The sequence below is a fragment of the Parasteatoda tepidariorum genome, chromosome 1, assembly GCF_043381705.1.
Source record: "Parasteatoda tepidariorum isolate YZ-2023 chromosome 1, CAS_Ptep_4.0, whole genome shotgun sequence".
Classification (NCBI taxonomy): Eukaryota; Metazoa; Arthropoda; class Arachnida; order Araneae; family Theridiidae; genus Parasteatoda; species Parasteatoda tepidariorum.
In genome coordinates, this window is record NC_092204.1 from 822798 (window position 1) to 836971 (window position 14174).

Below are 14174 nucleotides of genomic sequence, written 5' to 3' on the forward strand. Positions count from 1 at the left end.
AAAAAATGTTCTTTACCGTAAACTTTACTGTTCAGTTATTTTACCATAATTTTAGAATGAAAATTTTAACAGTGTAGACGGAAGTGATATTACGTTTTGGAATTGAGAGCGTTCTATACAGATGTTTTGAAAGGGGAAGCTAATTTTGTTGAATAAAAAGTATTGACACGTCATCAATGGGGAAAAAACCTCTAATTACTTCTAAAATAAATAAACTTTTTATTATCTTTAGCGAATGGGAAAACATTTCTCTCATAAAAAAAAGAGTGAATCAAAGGTCCCCTCTTATTATGATTAGTTTATCAACCTATTTTCCCCGAAACAATGCCTCTGTGAGAGGGAGAGAGGGTGGGAAGAAACAATGAGTGATGGATTTTTATGAGGATTTAAATGATATTTGCGTTGCTATATTTATTTTTTATCTTTATCTGAATGACCATGTTTTACTTTTTTTCCTTTTGTTACCATCTTCAAGAATTTCTCTCTTTGCAAGAGGATGGACATCACCATTTCGATTGAACTTCTTACTTCTTGTTCTTACTTGTAAATGGCACGTTACTGCTTGTCTTACTGAATAACAAAAATGATGCTTTACACAAAGAAATGTTTAAAAAAAAGATAATATTCTTGGTGTAGTGAAACATCAACTTTATTGCACCATCTTGGAGTAAAGTACACCGGTGTAAGAGAAATTTGCAGACCGGGTCGATCATCTCTGGACAGATTTTAATGAAACATGCATTGATACACTGCAAAAGAAATGACAATTGTAATCATATATGGCAGTACTTTTACTTTCGTTACTTGTACCGCCGGTACAAGTAAAAAGTACGGAATTATATTTTTGTAGTGGTACTTTTTAAATTTAGTACTTTTACTTGTACTTTCGTTACTTTTTTAGGGAAAAAGTACAAGTATTTGTAACGGAAATATCGAATGAAATCGTTACTTTTTTCTAAAACTCGGTAAGCTTTCTTAAAAAAAAAGAAGAAGAGAAAAAAATTAAATTAAAAAAAATGCTTATGTTTTTTTTAATTTGAAAAATTAATGTTCAATATATATACATTCACAGCTAACTTCGTGTTTAAATACCTTCTGCTTCAACTTATTTTTCAATTTATTTTTTACTAGCTCAAAGATCACAAAGCTATCTGTAACCCCGTGTTTGCTTTGTTTGTGTTTGTGTTTTTAAAACGCGTTTCTAAAGAGTAAAACAATTTTAAATCAATGGTAATTTAATTAAACAAAAATAATAAACTAAAAATTAAAGTCAATAGATAAAATTTCTTTTTCGTGCAAATCCATAAAAAGTTTGATATTAAAATTATATTTGATTTTAAAATTATATTATACGATTATATTATAAAACTATATTATAATATTCCTCCGAATTTAAAAATAAATTAATATCCATAACTTTCAAAATTAAAAATAATTAAATAAATAACAACAATTTTGCAAAAACATTAAAGAACATAAGAATATTATTCAATAAAATTTTAGGTTACTTTGAATTTTCGATTTCCTAGAAATGTACTTTTAAATCGTTACTTTTTTTGTTTAGTACTTGTACTTTTACTTGTACTTTTTACTCGTTACTTTTTAAACTAAGAACTTTTTACTTTTTACTCGTTACTTTTTTTAAAAATACTTGTACTTTTACTCGTTACTTTTTAAAAGTAACGTTGCCATATATGGTGTAGAGTAGTTGTCACCATTTTTAGTATCGAGAAACGCGAATTTTTTTTTACTCAATTCCAAAAATTGATTCATTGAATCAAGAAACTGAAATATAAATATGACTTGGAAATGAACATATTAATATAAATAGGTTATAATAGACTTTTAAAAAAAATTTTGTTTTTAATAATATATTGAACTATTATGAAACTCAGAATGGTTGCCTACTTTCTTACAAATCAAACAAAAATTAAATTTGTAACACAAACACTAAACATGGTTCATCATCAAGAAAGAAGGAAGCAATTTTGGGGTTTTGAATCATTAATTATCTTAATTGCGACAATGTAATGATTATCCTTAACAGAAAAAGTAACGAGAGAAAATAATTACTTTGAAACAAAACATTTTTATTTAGAAAAATCTCTAAGATGACGAATGTTCTCCCCTTAGATTCCTCTTTTGGAAGCATTTCCAGTATTGGATAACAGCGGCATTTTGTTCATTTATCAATTCAAAATTAACATTGAGTCAAAATTGAAACTATCAATGCATTTTAATAACCCCATAAAACTACTTTTAAATGATGAGAGAAAAATTTTCGTCGTAAGATTTGTTGAGAGCGAATAAAAGCAAACAATAACGTATTAAAGTGTTTCCAAAAACATCCATAAAAACTGCACACTTTAATTTGCAAAAGGAAACACGCACTTTTAATGTTAACGTGTGCTCCCTCTAATGTTTCCTGCCCTCCCCCCCATTAACGGGTTTCCGTTCCCTTGTACAATAATTACAGGTTTGTTTGAGGAGTCGTGAATCGGCTATTTGAAGAGAGAAACGTGTTTCTTCTGTTGCATCCCTCCCGGTTGCTCTCACAACACTCTGTATTCTAAATGCTTCCAATGAATCTTTGAAATTAATTGACAAAGTGATTCTTTTCCTCCTTGGAAGTCTTCTTCAAATGCTGCTGATGTGACTGGGCTGAAATAATTTTGTCGAAATTCAATTCATGTCCATCATCCGCCTCATAGTTGGCCAGACAGCACAGTGCGGGCCAAAGCCTTCCTCTGAAGATTTCACCATAAAAACTTCCGATTTATCTTTGATCTCCAATGTCCAAGATTCCAAAAATGTGCTGACGATTTCTCGTATTCTGGATAACGGTCATATCGATCCTGTTTCAGTTTAAATTTTATAAATTTCAAATGAATACTGTATACATTTTATAAATATTGTTTAAATTTTATTAATTTTGATAGAATTTTCTTACATTAGGTACCGCAACTTCTTTCTCTGCAATGAGTGACATTTTATACTTCAATCACAGGAAAATGTTCGGGAAAAAAAGCACTAGGAAAAAAAGAAAGAAAGAAAGACTAGGAGTAATGGAAGAGAGCACCGGGAAGAAAGCACTATTTCAATACATGAATTTAATAACCGATTGGATTCGAGATGATAAACATGAATTCAATCTAATTAAATATCAAATTTAATGTAAATGGGTAATTTTAAAAAATGGATCAATATGCAAGGTTTAATTCAAAACTTGAGATAACGAATGTTTTATTTGATTTTGCTTAATTGAACAATACAATGATATAATGCACTTGTCAGTGTTATTATAGATAATGTATCCATTGGAAATTGTTTCTCGCTTGGCTAATTTCGTGATAAATTAAAAATATTGAAAAAAATTATAAAATATTTCATTTTAATAAATTTAAAAAGAGACAAAGCATTGTGACAGCACAGTTAGTGTAATTATTGGAGTCGGGTACATGAAGAAGAACACCTTCCATAACCACACATGTGACACACTTTATCAGCAAAATGGTGTCTCTACACAAGTGTTTAATGAACGATAATTCAATTAAATGCACACCGAATGACTTTCTCGAGCTTCTTACGAGTCTTATAAAAATTTTGTTTATTGCGTAAACTTCCCTCCCTTCACATTAATCCTTCTCATTTTTAATCAATATTTCACAAAAAAAAATCTACTTTCATCAGGTTTCTTTCTTAAAGTTAATCATTTTAAATTTGGGCCTGGCAGCCCAAATTAAATTTGGACATAAATTCATTTAATTGTTAAAGTGTTGTTAAAGCTGCTTTTTTTCCCCTCCTTCTTTTTTGAGGAGGTAGGGAATATTATTTTCATTTTTTATTTTATTTAATAATAGTCTAAAACAATTTGAATTGTGAGGTATTATAAAATTTTTTATTATTATAAATTTTTTAGTATTGAATTTGATTACTAGATTAAGTACTGAATTTTAAGCGCTAAAAGGCAAACTTTGGGCGAAATCGGTTGAATAGTTTCTGAGAATTTGAATTTTAAGTGTTCGACTTCTTTAAAATTTGATTTCTCAAGAACTATTGAACCGATTTCGCTCAAAGTTTGCATTTTGTCAGGTAAAATTACATACTTTAAAATGACGTAAAAATTTTTATACCTTACAATTCAGAAATGGTTCGATTATTATTAAATAAAAGAATAATGAAAAATAAATATTCTCTAAAGTGTAATCTTTTACTTAAATTTTGAACGAATTTTGAAAACGAATTTTGTGAGTAATGCGCAAAAAATGTTTCCATTCGCTTAAAAAGTCCTCAAGATATAGCGAATTACGCCAAAAATTAAAACATTAACATTAAGGTTTCCAAACAGTGGATCGTCTATCTTAACCAAAATATGCTACTCTCTGTATTTTGGGGGTCAGAAATCCTAATCTGTTATCAGAGAAAGTACATTTCTGAGTCTGATTTCGTAATCGTATTCCTCAAATATCGTCTATATCCGATATTTTAATATCCAATCATTATAAAATTAGGAAAAACATCAGTTTTGCGAATTTGGTAATACCGGTCAAGTGTATACTGGACAATAATACTTAACTTAAATGAACACTGTAGGGAATACCGGGCAATGACACTTAACTTTAAAAAAATCATCAGTGTAAGGACAAGTACATGCCAAGCAACGTTTTTATTTTTTTTATTTTTTAGAGAAAAAAACACTGCAAATACTTGCCCAGTATTCCGAAAACATTTCCAAATCTACTATAATCGGATGTTAAAATAACGAATAAATGTTTAAATATTCAATCTAGCCTATATTTCGGACATTTACCAAAGCGAGTATGAGTTTTAATATTTAGGATCATTCGGGAACTTTCATTGTCCATGAAACGGAAAAAGTACTTCATGAAGATCCTTAAGTTCCCTTGTCTTCAGGGTCAGGTCTAGGGTGTTAAACTGTCGATTAAGAAATCTTCCGTAGAGAAGGTGGAAAAGAGTAGTAATTTGGATATTAAAGATGAACTTTAGATGACCCCGGTATAGAATAGACGACAAAATTGTATTCCGCATTCTTGTTTATTTATATGTGCGAGACTGAATCATTCCCAAATGTTGGATTAGTCTTACGCAACTGATCATGCGTCTGCTCTCTCTCTCATTATTATGAATACAACAACACACACATATGCTTTTGAAAAACAACATTCATTGTTTAGGAAGAAAAAAAATATTCTTTTTTTTTTCCTCTGTTTTTTTTTTTTTTTTTTTTTTTTTTTTTTTTTTTTTTTTTTTTTTTTTTGACTTGAGAATAGTGGTTTTAAAAGAAAAATTAATTTTTTGAAGCAAAATGTCTGTTTCAATTCTATTAAAGAAAAAAAAAAAAACATTTATTTAAATGCTTCTCACTTCCATTTAACGCGGAAATTAATCCAAAAGCGTGACTTTTTTTGAGAAGCACATTGTATTATACTTTGAGCCTCTGTCAGCATTTTCCTTCTAAAATAACCGGCAACAGTCTGTCCATCATCCAATTAACCGTAAAGTTTACGGCAAAGAACATTTTATACCTTTACAGTTTTGATACCGTTTTAAACTTGCATGGTTATAAAACCATGAATAGGAAACTATATGGTTTTTTAACCATTTAGAACTAGCATGATTTCAAAACCGTAAAAAAGATATTTAACTGGCTTTTCTTCTTTGCTGATCATTTCATTAGATAATAGGCATTATAGTGTGCAGGACATGTGAAGGGAATAGTGTGGTGTCAGCGCTGGGACTCGAATCCAAGTTCTGCTGGTCATGAGATTAGCCCTCTCGGCTATACGCAGTTGCGAGAAACTTCATGAGGTGGGCTGAGTTGTTGAGATAAAAGTCTGGGTGTTTAACCGTATTAAGCAGAAACAGTAAATAAACGATTTTTCTCACAGTTAACAGTTTCATAACCATTTTATTTATCATTATTTGACTATTTTGTTTGAATAGGGTAAAATAACAATTAAATAAAATGTCATTTAATTATTTTTTCCGAAAAATTTCTCACAGTGTATATTTTTTAAACGCATTGGTTTTTATTTATTTTGTCCATAAACTAACTGCAATATTTACAGCTAAACCTGTTTATCTCAAACCTCTTTATCTCGGGAACCCCTATATCTCAAAATTTCTGAGATTCCTTACATTTACTATTTAAAAATCAATGCATTTTTCCATGTCTATCTCGAAATGTTTTCTTTCAAAATCTCTGTTTCTCGAATTTCTAAATAATCGACCACAAATGCCCTAACAACTTGACTCAAATGGAAGCTAAGACGTCAAAAATCTTTAAAAAGATTATTTTGAGTGTTAAAGGTATGTTAATTTTTTTTCTTTTTTTATGCAAATAGATATATGTGGTTTACAAAAATGGCTGTAATCCTTTCTCCTAAAAACAATTAAAGCACTTATAATCAAATTTCATAATTAAATTAAATTTTTTAAAGTACCTGTATTACTTGAAACCTCTTTATCTGAGCCGTGATGGCTCAGGGGATAGAGCGTTCACCTTCCCGTTTCGAATCTCGGCGATGACTGGTCGATACCAATTCCGCATCCGGCTTGCACCAACCACAGTGCTGACGTAAAATACCCTCAGTGGTAGACGGATCATGGGTTAGAGTCCCGTTGCAGTCAGGCTAACCGTGGGAGGTTGTCGTAATTTTCCTCTCCATGTAACTCAAACGTTAGTTCTCGATAGTTCCATCAGAAAGTCCTCCACGAAGGCAAAATGTCTCCCAATACTTGATCCAGGAGTTCCCTTGTCTTCTGNTATGTATATATATATATATATATATATATATATATATATAAAAATCCTCTTTATCTCAAGTTTTTCGCCTAACAGGTCAAACATATGTATTCGATAATGTGTTCGCGAAGTTTGTAAACATTCTGATACCACTTTTTAATTATAACTGCCTTTTGCCTTCGTTGTCTGCAGAGCTTCATGCACATTTTATTTTAACAATATCTATTTGAAGGAAAAATTATCAGCTGTTAGAACATTAAGATTAGAAATTGTAGAAACAAAAATGTAGTTAGATCATAACAGAAAAGGGTATGTCCATTCATTTTTTTCTTCTTTTTTTTTTTGTTGTTGTCCGAATTGAAACATAAATGTCCAGAATATAGAGAAATAAAAATGCCCCGAAACTACGAGATTCAAAATATTGTTAAAATCATTACAATTTAAGCCTCTTATTCAAAAACAATCGCTCTTATTACATTGTCAAAGTATTAAATATATTTTTCCAGTTGGCTTAATCTACTATTTATGGAACGTTCATTAAACATTTTGTTGATTACAATAAAGTTCTTTTCGGAATCGATATTTCGTTCTTGTAAATACAAACTAAAAATAAACAAGTAACATTAAAAAAAAAATTTTTTTTAAGTCAATTCCTACCTAAATCAACAAAGATAAATTTTATTTTAGTTACTTTTTATTAAATAATTAGAAATTTTCCCCCCATATGAAACTAAAATTAAAAAATTTAATGAATAAATTGGTAGTTGAAAAAACTGTATTAACATCAAATGTGATCCCCTACACGTTAAAAAAAAATGTATTTAAACTTAAGTAGATGAATAAAATGTATTTTATTAATGATTGAAAATTTGAACAAGCTATATAAATATATAGAGGAAGACTAATAGTATAGGAATTAGAAAAAAGGCTCCTCGTATCAGTCAACTATAAAAGTATAAATTGGGACCGGTCTTTATTGAATTTATCTGACACAGTGACTATAAAATAATTAAATATTTAAATGTGCGCAATAAACTATTTTTTCGTTCAAATAGAGTTAGAAATTATCACCCATGTTATCTTTGAAATATGTGAAAGACTGAATCGCTTATCGTAAAATTTATAAGTTGGATATTTTTTTAATGGCGGGCACTTGGGGGTTGTCCCATCGGCCACAGAAATGCCAGAACTGTTACTCTCTTCGCATTACCCAGTGGGCACCTGTGGCGGTGGAGCAGCGTCACCCACGTCACACAACCACAAACCCGTTTATAGGGCGGGTCACATTCACTCAAAGAGGAAAGGACATAGAACACAGAGAGAATGAAACATCTATGCCCTGAGCAGGATTCGAACCCGCGGCCAATGGCTCCGCAGTCAGGCGCGCTATCCACTCGACCACCTGGTCGGCATAAGTTGGATATAGAAAATTCTATTTCTTTTTTCGCTCATCCCTATTTAATGAATCAATTATAATTTGAAAAAAAAAACAGTATTAATATCAAGTATCATCCACTACAAAATTAAAAAAATGTATTTGAGGTTGAGTTTATGAATAAAAAGTATTTTATTCATGATTGAAAATTTGAACAAGATATAGGGAAAGGGTGAACTAATAGTTGGAATTGAAAGAAAAATGTAAATAAAATATTTTTGGATTTTTTTTTTCTTCTTTAATTTGCAATGTGTAGTTAATTATACAAAAATATATATATTAAAAAAAAAAGTATCAATTTAGTGTTATAAGTTTGTGTTTTAGGAAGAACTGAAAAAGTTGTCATAAAATGCTATTAAAAGTGCGTCACCTGATGCATTAAGAATGTTTTTTGTGAAAAATGAGGAGGGTTCAGAGGGAGGAATAATTCAGAAAAATGCTCATCACGTCTCCCCATTAACCACACTAGAATGAATCTCACTTCCCGGAAGATGATCTTTTCATTGAGGTGCATCATGGGAGAATTTTTCTTCTTTCAACCATCATTAAAATGCTAACTTCTTTTTTTATCATACGCGTCACTTTTAAGATCATCTGTGAAATACGTTATTACTTTTATACGTTATCCACCATGTGTGGGTAGGGGAAAAAAATCAACAAAAAAGTTGTGCTCACCTTATGATGATCACTGGTTATCCATGGGTCAAATCCTTTTTCTTTCTATATTAACTCCTTTAAACATTTCAAATCATGGGTTGCAAAAACTGTCTCCATGGATGTTTGTCGTCGGATTGGTTTTCATATCCCTCCCCTATGTACGCGCTTCAATATACTTTTCCTTCTTCAGTATTCATAATTATATTGAAATCGCCGGCAAGCCCATAATTATACGTTAATAATAACAAAAAGGATCTAAAAATAATTTAAATTATTATTATGTAAATACATTAAAAATGACTGCTTGTGAAAAGAAAAGAGCAGCGGTCGCCATAGCAACGCATGCAACGACAACGCATGCGCACTGCTTACTATGACACTTGAACACAGTTGAAAAGTGTGTGGACGCCATCAAATCCGAACCAAGACCCATCTTGCCAATGGGTAGTAGTTTACTTATTTATTTATTTTTTTTACGAATGTTGCATGATATTTTGCAAAGTGGTTGGAAAAGTTTCAAGAGTACTTTTTAAAATTATGATGAAAACAAAAGAGCAATAGTGCTTTAATTGTGGGTACAACCAATCAACACAGCATTAGATCCCCCTGCAGTGGTTTAGACACTGATGAGGAATGTTTTTATTTAGAGAATGTCCAATCCTGTGCTTTATCCACGTCTCTGCTTTAAACAAGTGATTTTATTTTATTTTAATAACCGTCATTGAACTGCCGACCCAATGTTCAGGGCTTAACGACTACTGATGTTCAACTCTGTCATTTTGAACCCAATCCAGAAGACAAAGAAACTCCTGGTTCAAGTAGTGGGAGAAACCTGCCTTCGTGGAGGACTTTTTGAGGGAACTAACCCTCATTTGCGTTACAGGGAGAGGAAGACAACCTCCGACAGTAAGCCTGGCGACAAAGGGACTCTAACCCTTGATCACTACTGAGGATATTTCACGTCAGCACTGTGGTCGATGCCAGCCGGAGGCGGATTAAGACCAAGGAGCCGTCAATTGAGACTATTTGAAGAGTTTCTGAGAGAATTTAAAAATACGACTTTTTTTTAAAATCTATTTCTGAGTTCGAATAAGGTAAATGAATTAGATTAGAATTTTATTTCTAACCATTTAGTGTTAGTCTACGCATAGCGATGAGCATTGAAGGCTTAACAAAATGCTGAAACAACTTTTTACTTAAAAAAAAAAGCAAAATCAAATCCTGTTGCGTCAGTGTCTAAAAAAATTCGCTTATTTTATCGTATGTTTCCCTTTATCTGAATATCATAAAACGTCTATTTTAAATTACATGAAACAATGTGCGTATCCAAACCTTTCACCATAAAATAAGTACCTTTTAAATATTTTTTAAGCACTCAAAAATATTAATCAACAAAATTATTTGAAAATAATTTTGCATTAACAAAATACAAAATAATTTTCAAAGACTTTACAAAATCCTCATAAAGCAACTAGTTTCTGACAAAGAACTCTTTTCTTGATTTTATCAGCCATTATTAAATAAATGATCGAGAGATTTTTTGGTTCGATATCAGGGGGTGGAAAATGAAATCTGAATTTGAGAATATCTTGCAGAATGCAGCAGAGCAGCAAACGAGAGTGCAATAATCTCACGGAACCCAGTTCAGTAGACGCACATGCGGACTCGCAAGTATTTCTTCAAGCTTGTAAGATGATTGGCACTACGGACTGACGGTACATGATTGTGGCTGAATGAATTGTGCAAGCGTTGAATAGAACAATGTGAAAAGCACGCTTTTTCATAATACGTGGCAAAAATCGACACGGTAAAGAAAAAAAAATCTCGTTTTCGAAAAGGGAAATTTCAAGCACTTTTTAAAAACTCTACGCATACTATGGTCATCTGGTCATTAAGTCAGTTTAGCACTTTTTCCTTGGGGGTTGCTCCCCGGCAAACAATAACACGACATTGTTTCAATTTGAAGTACAACAACTAAATAATGCACAGACTCTGTAAAAAAAAAGTATCATTTTGGCAGAACAGCTATAAAGTGACGAAATGGTTCCGCTTACCTAAGTTCTCTCTGTGTGTTGCGGACCTTGTGTGTGTGTGTCCATCCATGCAAAAGTGTTTCGTCGAAATTTTACGATTACGATGAAAAATAGGATGAGGGTCAAATCAGGCTCGATTGTAATCAATTTTCATTCGTCTCACTTTCTGCTGACACAATGTTTTACTTATTGACTTTCTTCTTCTTTCGTAGACTTAAATTATAAATGGTGTTAGAATTCAATGACAAATTTCACCTCCAACTGGTATTTTAAAATTTAAAAGTTTAGAGAGAAAAAAAAAAGAATTTAGGTAAACTTAAAGTAAACTATGAAGTTTCAAATGCTTAAAAAAAAAAAAAAAGAAGCGTTTACAAAATACAAACAAATTACTTTTCCGCTGTGTAATCCAGCCGTAGTTTGTTGCGTTTTTGTATTTTGGTTCTATATTTCAGCGTTTAAAGCTTATTTTTGGTTTACTTGAAATCACTTTTCTATACATCAAATGACGTGTATACGCATGGAAGAGAAATGACCACGAAGGTTTCCTCCACAGGTATTACGTCCTCTGGAGAAGAAGAAAAGGTGTCGTAGCTTTTCTATTTTAAGCAGCTAACGTTGTAATTTTTTTATACTGAAACTAAATGGATGATTAAGAATCACTTTTCAATTCTTTCTCTTTTTTTTAAAATGATTATGTACACGGTATTACAACTCAACTCAAAGCATTAAATAAATTTGTTTAAATGTCAGCAAAAGTGAACACCTTTTTTTTTTCTTTTTCTTTTTTTTGTGATGAATACATCAGCCATAAACTTTTTTTCCTGCTTTATTTAAAACGAAAGTTTCATCGTTGTAAAAGGAGTGGGTGAATCCAATTTCTAGATGCAAACTTTTTGTACTAAAATTTGATATTGTTTTGTTCAGCCATTATGGGAGATATTAAAATCTTATTGAAATCTTGATACATTTTGCGTTTTTTGCTTCGTTCCATCGAAGATTCGATCCGATAAAAAATAGCTAACAATAATCGAGTCATTGTTCCAAAATCAATTCACATTAGATTAATATAGAAAGAAAGTCTCTTTCCTTCGATCATTTGCTTCTCGAGTATTTTTATAATTGTTGGGAACAAAATGCACAGATTATGTGAGTAGGAAATCTACAGCGTTTTTCCTTCGAAGGAAAACTGCATGAAGAGAAAAAGAAAGAGCCTCGAAGCTTTCATATTCAAACTATTTTGCTTAAAAGGATTGTGTTTAGTATGTAAAATTCTTCATAAGAAATCCCCCTCCGTGTGTGATCTACCTTTTCATAATCAAGATTAGACAGCTGCCCGTCAACTTCCAAACATTAAAAAATAAATAAATAATTGTCCGAATGACTATTCTTTTTAAAAATAATTTTTCAAAAAGTAATTTGGATGAAATGAAATATTTTTCTAAGCTCAAAATTTGAATCGTTTACTCAAAACGTTTAAACTTGGACAAAGGGTTTCTAATCGCACGTAATTGTGATGTGTGGATGCGTTTCAAACGCTCCTAAGTAATTTATTTATTTTATTTATTTATTTATTTTTAACATTGAGATGTTTGCTTATACACGCTGCTTTCTTTAATGCTGCTTTAATATACGATGCGATTTTGGGATGAAGACTACCCATGTTCAACTCCGTAGCCTTGTCAATTTGAGCCCCATTCAGAAGACAAGGGATCTCCTGGATCAGTACCCCCAGAGGTATTGATTTGTTATGGGAACAGAGAGGACTTTGTGACTGGACAGGTTCAACGTGCATCAGTCACCATTTACTACACGGGGAGACTTCGGCCGGCGGGGATCGATACCACCTCTTGGACATGGGTCCAGTGCCCTACCCACCAGGCTGTCCCGGCACCCACACTTTAAATATTAAAAAAAATTAGATCACTGCCTTTTTCATGTTCCTGAAACTGTGGCTTTTCGTCCTAGTGACGTTTTGCGTCATTTTTTCATCATTAGCATAGGGAGAGCTCTCTAAAGATAAGCAAACTCATGAAAATAGCAGAGTTTTTCCCCCCATAACTGCCATGAATGCAAACACATAAGAAATTGCAAATCTAAAGTATTGTTTTATGCAGGGATGTAAATAAAATAAATAAGAAATAAAGAAATGAAATAAATATTCTCTTTAATAGTCAGAGTTAAATTTTAAGAGACTCTCAGTCGTGTTAACGTTAGTGTGTGTGACTGGAAAGATCTCTTTTGGAATCAATTTCACAGAGAGAATGAATTTCTTGGAAATGTCAACGGTTTCATGGTTATCAGCGATGGATGAAGTTCCTAGGAAAGATTCGATACTGATCGATTTCCTCTTAACCATAATGAGGGGAAGAGACACATTGTTTCATAACAATCTATCATCACCCCCCCTATCCTTCTTTTTCTTGGTAAGGAGAGAGAAGTTTTTTCAACTGTTGTTATACTACTCTCTGGGAGAACTGAAATCTAGATCTTGTTGTTCATACGCGGTTATCACTTATTGAGCATAAAAGTTTTTTGTTCCAAAATATTCCTTGTAAATCCAGTCACAATTTAGATATAAAGTCTCACTTCCTTCAAAATTATTTTTTTTTAATTTTTATTTTTTATTTTTTATTTTTTTTTATATCAGTAGTAGTAGTAATATATCACAAGTTTTTGAAGACAAAAATACACAGTTGAAAATATTTCTCCCGTCTGTTAAATATCTGCAAAATAATTATCGTTTTTCAATTCCTACTCTTGGTTCACTTCACACTCTCTCCCTACATCTTCTTCAAATCGTTTATAAAATACTTTTTATTCATCCACTCAAATACTGTTTTTTGTTAAACTTCATTCATTCAATAGGGATGAGCAAAAGTCGCGATGGAATTTTCTGATGGGTGAAGCGTTAGTCGTTGTTTTGAATTTTAATATAAGTGATTCAAATTTTCACAAAAATAAAATCAGTAATAATTTCTAACTTATAGCTCTATTCGAACAAAAGGAAAGTTTACTGCGCACATTTAAATATTTAATTATTTTATATTTGCTGTGTCAGATAAATTCAATAAAGAACATGACGTGGTACCACGTGTGATCCTCGTCTCCCAATTTTATTTTATTTTATAACCGTCGTTGAACAGCCGACCCAATTTCATGGGTTTACGACTACTTACGTTCAACTCCGTAGCCTTGCAATTTTGAACCAATCCAGAAGACAAGGAAACTCCTGGATCAGTACCCCCAGAGGTATTGATTTGTTGTGGGAACATGGAGGACTTTG